The following is a 13,501-nucleotide window of genomic DNA, read 5'->3' as shown; positions in this document are numbered from 1 at the left end:
CTCTTTCCCCAGAGGAGAAATGGGTCAGGTTCTTGGGTTTCACAAACCCATTAAAGACATGCTGTGACAGCTGGTAAGCCTGCAGCTCCTGGGGAGCCTAGGGGAACACGTGCTCTGTCTTTTGTATACCATTGTTGAGGGGCAACGGAGCCTGAGGGAAAGAGGGGGCATGGGGGAGGTGGGGTGTTCCTCCGAGCTGATAGTGTCTAATCACACCCTAGCTATTTAGGAGACTGTGGCACAGCCTTCCCTGTGCCTCAATTAGGTTTAGCCCAGGACTTGGACTTCGATGACAGCCTGCTGATCAGATTTCCAGCCACTTGCGAGGCCAGGTAGCAGGAGCAAAACTCGTCATTAGACACAAGCCCTTCTGGGTGAGAGCTCACGACAATAATCACGTCCACGAGAGCTAAGAAATGATTCCAGGCAGGATGGAAGACACCACCGGAGAGCCTCCTTGCCTGTTCTCCAAACTAGCTCACTCAACAGAGCTGGGGACTGGTACTGTGGGGGAGAGCTCCTCTGCATTCCAGGCTGGTTCACATTAGCACAGGCTGAGGACATTAGCTTTACTTGGTACCCGGATGTGGCCACAGGCATATTTCACTATGTCAATATGCACTACGTTGTGACTAACGGAGATTGGTTCGCTGTGGGAAGGTGAGAGAATATGAGGAGCCTGTCTGCCCCTTTCAGTCCCTTAGGGTGGTTCCCAAGGTAACCATGATCCCACGCCCACAGACATGGTATACAGCAAAGGGGCCTAGACCCCGGCAGTCTTTTATGACTCAGATTATCTAATGGTCACCAAACTTGTGACAGTGTGCCACCTTTATCCCATATTCATCCATTTGGCTGTGGGGTTTGGGTTTTGGGGTTAAGTCATTTTTATTTTTCAAATTAAATTAAATTAATTACTTTTTTTAAAAAAAGATTTTATTATTTATTTGACAGAGAGAGAGGCAGAGAGAGAGGGAATACAAGCAGGGGGAGTGGGAGAGGGAGAAGCAGGCTTCCCGCCAGCGTGGAGCCCAGTGCAGGGCCTGAACTCACGACCCTGAGATCAAGATGTGAGTGGAGATCAAGAGTTGGATGCTCAATCGACTGAGCCACCCAGGTGCCCTGGGGTTAGGTCATTTTAAAGGATTTGGTACTCCGCTGGGGCGCCTGGCTGGCTTAGTCGGAAGAGCATGCAACTCTTGATCTCAGTGTCGAGAGTCTGAGCCCTGTGTTGGGTTTAGAGATGACTTAATATATAAAACATGAAAAAAAAGGGAGGGATTTGCTCCTCCAGGTAAGAAGTAAATTGAGTAAGGAAAGGTACCAGCAGCAGAGAAATGCCTTCGCTAATGTTGGCAAGCCAGGAGATGCTGACGTGCCAGATGTGATGATGTTATGGCACATCTGTTCTCATAGGCCCTTGGGGCCATGGCTGGGAAGGGATTATTCATCATTCATCATAGGTCCACGAATAGACCGCCCTGTGTGGCCAACATATCAAGGGGTCCTAAGCCAGAGCAGAGGAGTCAACAGTAACTGAGACACCAAGATTTCTTTACAATTTAACAGAAGAGTTGTTTTGGCAACTGCTTTCACAAGTGCAGTGTATGATCACAACTCATACTTTAAAGAGGAGGAGACAGATCACAACTCAAGATACCAAGGTTATAACTGGACTTCTCCCATTAACTTTTCTGGCCACTCCAGGTCTTAATTTCCCCACTTACCACATGGACAGGAAATGAGTGACTCCCACATAAGAGGTTCATCACACCAGCATGAATAGTTTCAAATGTAATTAATAATAAATACACTAACAGAGTAATGGTGAGATGATGTTTGATGTATCCAAAGGTAAAAGGTACCATATTTCATTTTCCACGAACCAGAAAACATAATTAAGCATTCATACCATACGTGGTTTTCTTTGTTGTTGTTGTTTTTTCTTACTTAAAGGTATATGATAAGCAGAAGACCTGGGTTCACATGCCATCTCCTGCTATTTTCTCCCTGTATGACCTTGGGAAAATCATTTGGCCTCTTTGGACCTTAGTTCCTTTACCTGCCATAGTGGGCTGAATCGCATTTCCTCCCAAAATACGCTCACCTCAGAATGGGACCTTCTTTGGAAATAGGGTCTTTGCAGATATAATTAAGGATCCAAGATGAGAGCATCCTAGAGTTAGGGTGAGTCCTAAATCCAGTGACTGGTATCCTTATGACAGAAAGGAGAGGGAGGTCATAGAGCGAGAAGGCGGCCATGTGAAGACAGGCAGAGACTGGACTTATGCTGTGACAAGATGAGGAATGCCAGGAGCCACCGGAAGCTGGAAGCAGTAAGGAAGGATGTGCCCCTAGAACCTTCGGAGGGAGTGTGACCTTGCTGACAACTTAACTTTGAACTTCTGGCCTCCAGAAATCCGAGAGAGTAAAATTCTGTTGTTTCCAGTCACCAGGGCTGTGGTAATTTAGTATGGCAGCCCTAGGAAAGGAAGACACTTACAGAACAGGGAAATGAATATCTGCCTTCCAGGCTGTCGTGAGCATCAAAGCTGCACAGGGCCACCCGAACCCAGAGGACTGCCTACCATGGGACTATGTGAGCAGCTCTTCAGAGGGGCACTAGGATTCTGTGAAAGGCTTAGAAAGTGAAGACGGTGGTCTGGGGACACCTCTAGGCCGGAAGACAAGGGCTAGATGAGAGACACTGGTGTGGGAACTCCATTAGTAAAACTGAGTGGTTCTGTGTGGGCCCTTGATGGGGATTCCCAGCACAGAAGTGGGTGTGTGGCCCCCACTTCCCTGAGGAGGCCTGCAGGGGGCACAGGAGGGCAGGGCAGGTGGCTCTTAGCTCCCAGGTTAGCTCCCTTCCGGCCTCATGATCTCCTTACCTCTCCCTACATCTGCGGGGGATGTTTTGGCTCCTGAATTCTTTAATAAATAAACAGGATCATACTCAACATGGGTAAGGATAAAATGAGATGGACTGTTGCTGGTGGGGAATATTATTGTTAAAAACTACCTGAAGGGCAATTTGGCAGTTTGTACGAAGAGCCTTTTAAAAACATGCCCAACCACTGATCCACCTCCAGAATTCTAGTCCAAGTAAATAAGACGCCAACAAACCTTCATGCATAGAGATGCCCCTTGCCACTTTAACACTGCCTTAAAATAGGGTATTTGTGAGGTAAAGCATACTTCCTTCTTGCAGTAGAATATTAGGTGGTCACGAAAAATCATTATTATAGGGGAAATTCTTTAAGATACAATGTTAAATAAAAGAAGCAAAACAAAACTATACAGTTAGTATTACTGAGCAACGTAAAGGAAGCAGAGAAAAACATTTTTAAAGAATTCACGACGAAGTATTAATCATGGTTGCCTCCGGGTAGCTGGGTTATTGGGGACTCTTCTGTTACGTTATACCTGTCCATATGTTTCCTGAAACTTTGGCAATCAGTATAAAGCAAGTGAACAAACACGAAAAAAAAGCCCAGAGAGAAAAAACGTCCCGTGCCAGAAACACGTGCGCTGGGACGCAGACAGTAGCCCCCTGAGGAGCAGTTGAGGGGACGGCCTCCCCTGAGCCTGCTTGACACGGCTGGGGGTAGAGGGGGCCTGCAGCTCCCCGGCCCGCATCTGACTCCTCTCCCAGTGTCCGTGGCCGGCCGCACGCGATGTTGACTCATCCCTGTGTACATCTGACATATTTCCTTTTAATTTGTGTCAGGAATGTGCACCAACCTGTGTGTGTGAAAACGGCAGAAACAATTCGACCTCTGTACAAATTTCATACATCAGATCAGAAAGGACCAGAAGAGCAATGCTGGAAGAAGTCCATTTTTAAATCAAGCCCCTTTACCTGTCATCTTCGTCCTGCCCGGCCACCCCAGCCTTCAACCTTTCGATAAACAGGACACGGCTTGCTAGGAGACACCCTTTCCTGATTGCCAAGGAATGTCTGAGCCCCTCACACATCATTAGGAGGTCACTGAGCCGGGCCCCTGCCTTTTGCCTGGGAGCACAGGAGATCAGTCATCACTGCAGGGCCCAATAAGGAGAATTTCGATGGGCTCCCCACTCAGAGCAGACCTGGAGGTGCCTCAGACAGAAGAGCTTTCCAAGTCAGGCTGACACTGGCATTTCCCAGACAGGATCCCAGAGACCTTTTCCTCCTCTGCTTTAAAACAGACACCATCAAGATTTCTACCCCTCCAAGTGGGAAGAGAAGAATCATTTTGCAGCTAGACTACAATGAAAATATTCCCTGCAGGATGCTCTGCCCTGCTTCTGAGGGTGGAGAGAAAATTTACACACGGCGCTCTGTTACAGGATTCCTACGGCAAGGCTCAGAATACACCGCAAGACAAACTGTATCCTCGGAAACCTAACATCTCCTTTTTATTCCAACATCTCCCTGAATGGAAATAACTTCGCAGAGCTGTATCTCTAAACAAAAGTAAGCACACAAACTGGGCTTTCTAGAATAGGCCCGCTCCCAAATAATTAGTCCTGCGATCAGATCAGATATCGGGGAAGGCAAGAGAACTAACATTTATTGTTTATCGTGTGCCAGGCATGGCCACTTTGCAATACATTACCTCACTGAAATTACCCCAACAAGTCTGTGAGGTTGGTGGTGCTAACATTCCCATTTTACCGATCAAGCAACTGAGGCCGAGAAAAGTAAAATTTTGCTCAAGATGATGATGTCAAGGCTACGATCAAGATTCTGATTCTAGGTCCAAAGCCTGTACTTTCTCCACTAAAATTCATGCCGAATTTTCATTTTGAAAATACGGCTGCAGGACCAGTAAGGGGGTTTCCAGTTGAGCCTTCCTACTGCAGAATTTTTAAGTGGTTCTTGCAGTTGGGCAGTTGGGAGGCAGGACAAACAACCCAACCCAAATCCTGTGTTTGTCTTAAAAGAGATTTCAGTACTCTACAAACAAGCCAAATTTGAGGCTCTCAACTGAGGAGAACTTTGAAGTCTGAAACCTGGGGCTAAGAAGTCTTCTGTTTTTATTAATTAAAGAAGATGTTTCAAAATCATGAGATTTATCACGATGACTGGACTTCAGATGTGAAACTCAATATACACACAGACATGCATGGCTTGTCCTTTTGGGTTATTTTTGATCTTCCCTGAGGATCTGCATTTCCTCAGATGAGACCTCTCTGCTTCCTGGGCTGGCTGACATGTCTGGAGGCCCAACTTTGCAGGCCTGGGCCGCTGCTGGCCTCAGGAATTTCAAAGGCCAGGGAGAGAAGGGTGGGCAAGGTGGTTCCTACCCCCGTTTGTTCCTCTATGCCCCCAAGGCAGTAGCTGTGGGAAAGAAGGGAGGAACCCACTCTGAGCCGAAGGAGGGTCCTGGATGCGCCTGCAGGTCCCGGAGTTGACTGGTTTGACGCCCTGCCAAGTTTTGGTTTTGTTATTTTGGTAGTCATCTAACCACGTGGGCTTTAAAATGGTGCTCCCAGCTTGGGCGAGAGACATGTCCATTTGTAGCATGTGGTCAGCCTTCCGCTTCTCGCGGCCATCAAAACCTATCAGCTCTCACTCCAAGGGGCAAACCTGAACCAGATTTTCAGCCACAGGGGTCTTGGGAGGAAGATTTGTGCCTGGCCTGCCATTCTGACACAGGGTATTTTTTTTTTTTTCTTAAAGATTTTATTTATTTATTCATGAGAGACAGAGAGAGAGAGAGGGAGAGAGAAGCAGAGGGAGAAACAGGCTCCCAAGGAGCAGGGAGCCCGATGTGGGACTCGATCCCAGGACCCTGGGATCATGACCTGAGCCGAAGGCAGACGCTTAACCATCTGAGCCACCCAGGCGCCCGACACAGGGTATATTATATAACAGGATTCCTACTTTCCAGGCCCTTACAACAAAGCTGTTCAGCAAAGCCTTGGCCTCAGGGCCTAAGAGGAGCAAGATAAGAAACAGCACTGTTTGGACAATGGGGGACACCCACTGAAGCTGGGGTGGTTTGGGATGGTTTCCAACAGTCGTTGTGGTTCGACGTGGGTGGAGGACATTCCACAGTAGGGGGGATGTCTGAGGACAAACACGAAGGCAGGGATGTTCCTCAAGCAGAGGCAGGAGGTGGAGTCCACTGGAGTGGAGGGTCCCTCCTGAAGAATAATACCTCACGAGGTTTCTCAGAATCGGTGCCTATTTTCACATAGTTATTTCCTTTTGACAGTGGGACCACAGCAATTTGTACCATGGGCAGGACAGATACTGTTGGTTCCATTCTGTAGATGAGGATCCTGAGGCCCCCGATGGGGAAATGACTTGCCTCATTCACCTTCGTTTCTTTACTTTTTTTCTCTTTACTGAAGTATAGTTGACTGTCACCTTAGTTTCTTGCCTCCCAGGGTAGTTGTGGAACCATCTGTGAAGGTCCTCAGTGAACAAACTGGCACTACAGAAATATTATCATGGCGGCCTGAGGCAGGCGCCGAAATGGGATCGCAGGGTAGACTGGTGACTTACTTTGCTGAAATCCTAACTAGTGCTGGCTTGGGCCCCATTGTCCTACAAGGACTTCCTTGACTTTTGGCCTCATTGCCTGGCCTTGCGGCCCGTGGGGGTGGGCGTGGGGGTGGGGTTCAACACGGTTATCACTGGACCTTATCACACAAGGTGTGTCCATGGCTTGTTCCACACCTGAAACAGTGGGGGTGCCTGGGAATTGTCATTTCCTGCCTCGACATGTCCAAGTGTTTGTTTAGCCTTGACTGGTCCCACTGACTCATCATCAGCCCGGGCATGGAAACCAGGGAGGATGTAGGGAAAAGTGGAGAAGCTGTAGGAACACACAGTGGGATCAATGAGGTGTAGAAATCCTAACAATGACAATAATCCCTTACACTGCACCCCGCTTTACCCTTTACAAGGTGCTTTCATTGCCTTAATCCTCACAACACCCTTAGAGAGGAAGGCAAGGCAACTCTTACAAGTCCTGGTCTCACAGCTGAGGAAGTGAGTGCAGGGAGTTACATGAGGGGCAGAGATGAGTTTGGAGAACCCAGTCCCGCATGCTACACCTCTGCTAGTCCAAGTGTGGGCCACTGGCCGGCACAGCAGTGTCACCTGGAAGCCTGGGAGAAATGTAGCCCCTTGCAGGCCCTGCCCCGGGCTTAATAAAGCAGAATGTGCACTTAAATCACTTCCCCAGGGGGTCTTGTGCACACTAGAGTTGGAGAGAGCAGCTCATGCTGTATTCCCCTCACCCTTCCGGTGAGTATATCTGGCTCTCTCTACTCATTTGAAGACCAGGAAATTGAGGCCCAGGGAGAGGATGGGACACGGCCTGTGACAGAAGCAGGAGCAAACAGAACCTTGGTCTTGCAAAGCAGTCCTGGGCCCGCTTGATCGGGCTGACATTCAACTGCTGTGCGCCTTGCTTTTCCTCCTCCCTCCCTGCCCCGCAAGTTCAACCCTCAAACCACTCTCAGCTGCCAGGCCCTTGGCCTCTCCCCTCAGTTCCCGCCCCGTGTTAAGTGTTAACACAAGTTCTAGGGCCTACGGTTAACACTCTATTAAAGCAAACAGGGAAGCTGAGACCTCCTGCAACCGGGGTAGAGCCAAGCGGGGGTGCGGAGCACCTGGGGGCCCCCTGGCACAGCTGCCGAGGGGCAGGCCTGAGCTCAGCTGTGTCTGCCCTGCCCCCCGCTCGGAGGCCCTACTGCCTTCGGGAGAGGGCCAGGGACGCCTTGCTTACCTGGGGAGGAGACGCTGCAGACACCTTGTAAAATGCCCACTTCATTAGTAAGTGTGGAAAATGCCCAAATAACTGTGTTAAGCTGGTTATGATTTTCCCTGCACTCACTGGTCTCCCTGGGTGCCAAGTTTGGCACCTGTGGGTAAAAGCGATTCCTAGGCCATGGCTGGAGCTTGGGGCCAGGATTCCCCCTCCTCCCCCCCACCCCCCATTTCTACTCCATCGAGGCCAATCAGGATGTTATTCATTTCCCTAGCTGAGACGCAAGTTCAAAGGGGCCAGGAGAGCTCCTTGGCCTGCCCCTGTGTGAGAAATGCCAATCTTTCCCATGAGGAGGAAGCAACATATTTTGTTTCTGCTACACTCATGCAAGGAGCAGCCCAGAATGAGTGTGTGTGTGTGTGTGTGTGTGTGTGCGTGCGCACGCAGAAACCTAGCTTTTTATCTTTGGACCTATGGTACATAATGGATTCAGAGGAAGATCAGAGTCATCCATAAGGAGAGAGGCAAAAAAAAGCCAAGGCGCCAAGAGGTCCCTCGCAGGGGCCTGGAAACCTCATGTTACTATCTCAGACAGACACGGACCTGTCATCCAACCTTGAGTTAGGGCTAACAGCTGAACAAAAGAATTTCTCATTGCGCTTCATTTGAGTTTTAGAAATGCCTTTAGGGCTGAAAAGCTACTTGGAAGAGCTTTCTCACATCCCTCAGACTGTTTAAAAAAAAAAAAAGTAAATAAAAACCAAGTGTATTTGTTGTAGAAACACCTACCAAATAGCTCAAAATGAACTTGCAAATTCACCAAAACTCTCCTGGGCAAGCCATTAACCCTTTCTGGACTGGACCCCCCTTTAAAATAAAGAGGCCTGGATAAGACCACTGTAATCTTCAAAAGTAGGAAGTGACTCTTCTGTTGTCAAGATCCAAAATGGGTGGTGGTGCCCCATTTACTGAGTGAACCATCCCCCCTCCTTCTCGCCCTGCCTGTGGGGTCCACCTTCAAGGCCCAGCGGCAGTGGGCCTGTGCTCCGACTCTAGCTGCAATCCCTTCCCTCCATTTAGTACCTTCTTATATCTTATTTTAAAGACCATTGTGAGATGGGGGTAGGGGGCAGATCTCTTGGACAAATGAGGTGGTTATAAGGTCACTGAGCTCTCTATTGGTAGAAAGAACACTTGATTAAGAAGGGGAAACTGAGAGCTAGTTCTGGTGCTGGTGTGTTCTAGCAAGTCACCTCCTGGCCCCTCAGTTTTCTGCACTATAAAAGAGGAATAATAACGCTAGTTATTAGGGGCACCTGGGTGTTACAGTCGGTTAAGCATCTGACCTAGGTTTCAGCTCAGGTTATGATCTCAGCATCGTGGGATCGAGCACCACGTCAGGCTCTGAGCTCAGCGTGGAGTCTGCTTGAGATTCTGTCTCCCTCTCCCTCTGCCCCTCCTGCTCATGCTCTTTCTCTCTAAAAATAAGTAAAGCTTTAAAACAATAATAATGCTACTTATTATTACTGCTAGTTATTTATAATCCTCAAAATGATGCTAAGATTCAAATGACAACATGCATGATAGAGCCTTTAAGACTATGCTGTGTAACGGGTATGTAAAGTATTGATTTTACCCTTAGAAGCCAGACGGCTTTATATTGGTGGGTCTCACCATTTCCCTCCAGATCCTTTGAGACTTAAGGATACTATTTAAGCTGTTTGGCTTCTGGAGGTATGGGAATGTCCACACAGCCCAGCACACCGCTCAACCCTAAAATGGGAATGTGAAGTTACCCATCGTGTCTTCACTGGAGCTTTAATGCTGCACAAGACACTTAACTGCTACCCTTCAGGGTCAAACAGAGCTTACCCTGAACTTATTCTGATGTCCCAGAGATATCGAAGGACCAACAGCCTGCAGCACAGATCTTGCCACATAATAGGTGCCTAATGGGGGTGCCTGGGTGGCTCAGTCGGTTGAACGTCTGACTCTTGATTTCAGCTGGGGTCCTGGTCTCGGGGTTGTGGGATCGAGCCCCGCGTCAAGTCCCACGCTCAGCGCAGAGTCTGCTTGTCCCACTCCCTTGTCCTCTGCCCCTTCCCCTGCTCACACACTCTCTCTAAAGTAAATAAATAAAATCTTAAAAAAAAAAAGGTGCCTAATAAATGTTTATTGAGTGAATGAAGAACAAACCTTCACTATATTTTGATCTGAAGTGTGTGTCGTGGGTCTGACAAGGAGCGCATAACGGCATTCCCCAGCCACCTGACCTCCAGGCGGCAATGCCCTTACATCTCTCCTTCTGAAATAACTCCAGAAAGAAGGGGTCCCTATGCTCCTTGGAGACACACTCCTTAGTATTCTCCTCAGCAGGTACCTTCTCCCTATAATATTAAAAGAAGTATAATTAATATCTCTACTTATCCTGGAAAGATAATGTCCCAAGATCAAGTGCTTAGGAAATATTATTTATCCTGACTATTCATTCATGACAATGTTTGAATTTCATAGATTTGCAATTTCACAGACCCTCTGAACCACATGTATGCCTAATAAAACACCTTTAGTAGAGACAAAGCCCTTATTTACAAAATTGATCCTGAGAACAGTTGTATTAAACATGCCTCATGATGAGGGACTGTGGGCAGTGTTAGGTCTCAAACATATAAACAGGTAGAGCCAGCTCTGGCCTTGGCAATCACCTAAAAATGTCTTCTTTGTCTACAGATGGTGCCTCTTCCAAACTTCTTTAATAGCTTTTTAACATATGGTGGGTTTTCTTTCTTTTTCTTTTTTTTTTTTTTAAATGCTGGATCACGTTCAGGCCTGTTATTCCACAAAATGGAGCGGCCAATCAGACTGTCTACACCAGAGGGCAGTGAGGATGCTCTAGTCCAATAGCTTTCAGAAAAGCAGTGCTAGACCAATTATCTGTCTAAATGCAGGATTTCCACCGGACTCCTGAATACTCAGACAGTTGCTCAGAAGCTCTCCTTTAGATCAATGGGTGAGCACTTCCATCTCCATGAATCTGAGGAGAGCCACAGAACCAGTGGCTCAAAGGATGGGGACTCTCCAGAACTTTAGGTGGAATCTGTCTGTGTGTCGGGTGGGAGGAGGAGGTGTGGTTTGTATAGTTGGAAAGAGCTCCCAGGTTATTAATCAACAACCTCTGATCTGGAGCCTCATTCCCAGATTTTCCTAATGGGAAGAATCACCTGGGGTGCCTATGGAATGAACGGATTCTCAGGCCCTTCTCCAAGAAGATCCAGTGCAGCGGTTCTGGGATAGGGTCTGATTCTTACCTGGGAATTTGGGGAACCACTGCTCTAGAGCAGCAACCCCTCAAATCCAGCCTTATGGAAAAAGTGTCCATCCTCCCCGATCGTGGTAGCTCAGCCATAATCACGTGGTCCCCTGCGGCAATCCAGATACCACGAAGGACAGCCGACTGTGCTGGCAAATTGCTGACTACTCCCCATGCTTCCTCCTCCTTCCCTGACCACCCCCAAGTCTCTCCCGAAGCCTAGCTTTGTTCCCTTGCTCCTCAAATGGTCATGCTTCTAAGGGTTCCACCCTTCACCCCCTTCTCTTCCTTCTCTGTACCTTCCACCTGGGTGAACTCATCCATTCCCATAGTTACAACTACCACTGACCTCCCCCACTGCACTTCTGACCCGGTTCTCTCCTGGCCTCTGAATCCACTCATGTCAGACCAAACGTACTCCACAGGCACCTCCGACTCACTATGTCCAAAGCAAATTCGTCGCCTGACTTCTCTGAAACTTCTTCCTTCTCAAGATTCCCTAAGTGAATGGCAACACTGTCTTCTCAGTGGCCCACCCAGACTCCCCCCTTTCCTCACCCCTACTGATCAGGAAGTCCTGTGGATTTTACTTCCTAAGCCCTGTCCAATCTGTCCCCTACTCCACTGCCACTGAGCTTAGGCCCTCCTCAGTTCCCATTGGGATTATTCCAACAATCTTTATACCAGTCTTTCTGTCCCTTAATATAGCTTCTCTTCACTTAAGTCTTCTTAGTGCCACCAGAGTGACTTTTCCTACAATGCGAATCTGAACATTTTACTCGTTTATCCTCAGGATAAAGCCCGATCTTCTTAGCACCACCGTCTATCATCCAGCCCTGGCCAGCTCTCCAGACTCTCTGCACACCATGCCCCACCTTGTGCTTTGCCCTTGTGCCTCTGAATGGGCTGCTCCCTCTGCCTGGAATGTTCTTCTGCCCTAGCTAAGTCCTATTCATCCTTGAAGATTTAGATCAGCTGGGGGAGTCTACCACCCTCCTTCTCGGTCTGACTTAGGTCTTCCAATAGGCCCCCCACAACACCCTGGCTTACCTTCCACATAGCACCCTGGTCTAGTCAACTCCACAACAAACACTTACTGGGTGTCTGTTACGGTCCAGCCACTGTGCTGGGTGCTGGCAGTTTTGGAAAAGGGGACAGACTGCAAAAAGGAACAATAACGTATTTTCTGGTCTATCTTTCTCACTAGATTGTAGGTTCCTGGAGGGAAGGATCTGCTGCTGTTTTGTTTTGTTTTGTTTTGTTTCAATCTCTGTATTCCAAATGTACAACATGTTGCCTCAGTTCTTGGCACTTAGCAGGAAGGAAAGAAGGGAAGGAAGAAACTGAGGTTGTCTAGCCTGGAGAAGAGATTAAGAGAGCCAAGATTCTAGTACTCAAATATCTGAAGCACAACTTTATGGAAAAGGGAATAGATTTATTTATTCATTTTGTGGCCCCAGGGGCCACACAGGACACATAGAGAAAAGACAACGGGCTGGTGTATTTCAGACCAACATGAGAGGAAGCACCAACTGACAGGACAAGCTGCCTCATACTGCGGACTCAAGACTCAACCCACGCGCGCTCTCCTCCATGAAGCCTTCCGGGGGTCCTCCGGGCAGGGAACGGTCCCTCTGCTCTATCCCCACAGCAGCTGCACAGCCTCTAGCATGCGTACGTGACTGCAGTGACCCATTCTCCTGACTTCCCCTCAGCTTTGTGCTGTGAGTGTTTTGCCTTATTTTTGTATTCATGTTGCCTTAAGACGCAGTACAGGAGATGGTTAAAGGCTCAGGCTTTAGGGCTCTTACACTTAATAGTTGCATAATGTTGGGCAAATTAGTCACCTCTCCTGGTTCAATGAATACCTCTTTAAAAGGGACTAATAAAAAATATGAAGGCTTAAACGAATGTGCTCAGCACCGTGCCTGACACACAGTAAATGCTTACATGCACTACCATCCTGCTGGTCCTCATCACGACTTGGTGAAGTTCCTCCGTTTCACAAAGAAGCTGAGGTATAAAGAGACTTCTCATCAGGCCACAGAGCTGGACCCTGGGGCCAGGATTTTGGACATCTCAGATAGTATATTTCTTCCAGGCTTAAACTTTTAAAGAAAGTTTTCGCCCTGATTTTTCAATCATGCTGAAATGCGCTGACAATAAAAGGAAGTACTTTCTTCTACAACGGAATACAAATGTTCTTTGTGAATTCCATCACCTCTTCCAAAGGAATTATCTTATCAATCAGGACAGAAGCTCAGAGCTCACAGGAGCTGTCGAGAACAGTGCTTCTCGTCCTTTTCACTCTATAGACCCTCTAAGTCAATCCCTTGACTTCAAAGAAGATTATGGCACGACACCACCATCACCTTCTAAGTAACAATCACTCCAGCTAAATGCTGAGAAAGTGTGATGCTCAGGTGCATGACCAAACCAATACTCCTGGCCTCACAATTCACTGACCTCCACACACCAA

General features: G+C 48.0%; 1 protein-coding gene and 1 long non-coding RNA gene across 10 annotated transcripts in view; one reads left to right on the top strand and one right to left on the bottom strand.

Moving 5' to 3' along the window:
• Positions 1–5,643, top strand: part of LOC118024668 — a 40,985-nt gene extending 35,342 nt beyond the window's left edge. The window contains exon 3 of the long non-coding RNA XR_004683164.1: positions 3,731–5,643. This is a non-coding gene — a long non-coding RNA (uncharacterized LOC118024668). The remainder of the gene's footprint in view (positions 1–3,730) is intronic.
• Positions 1–13,501, bottom strand: part of BCAS3 (BCAS3 microtubule associated cell migration factor) — a 598,224-nt gene that overhangs the window by 28,433 nt on the left and 556,290 nt on the right. The window lies entirely within an intron of this gene.

This window comes from Mirounga leonina, unplaced genomic scaffold, assembly GCF_011800145.1.
Source record: "Mirounga leonina isolate KUSES-001 unplaced genomic scaffold, KU_Mleo_1.0 Mir_200, whole genome shotgun sequence".
NCBI classification, from domain to species: Eukaryota; Metazoa; Chordata; class Mammalia; order Carnivora; family Phocidae; genus Mirounga; species Mirounga leonina.
The sequence above is the reverse complement of the archived record's forward strand: the minus strand, read 5'-3'. Positions and strand labels throughout refer to the sequence as shown.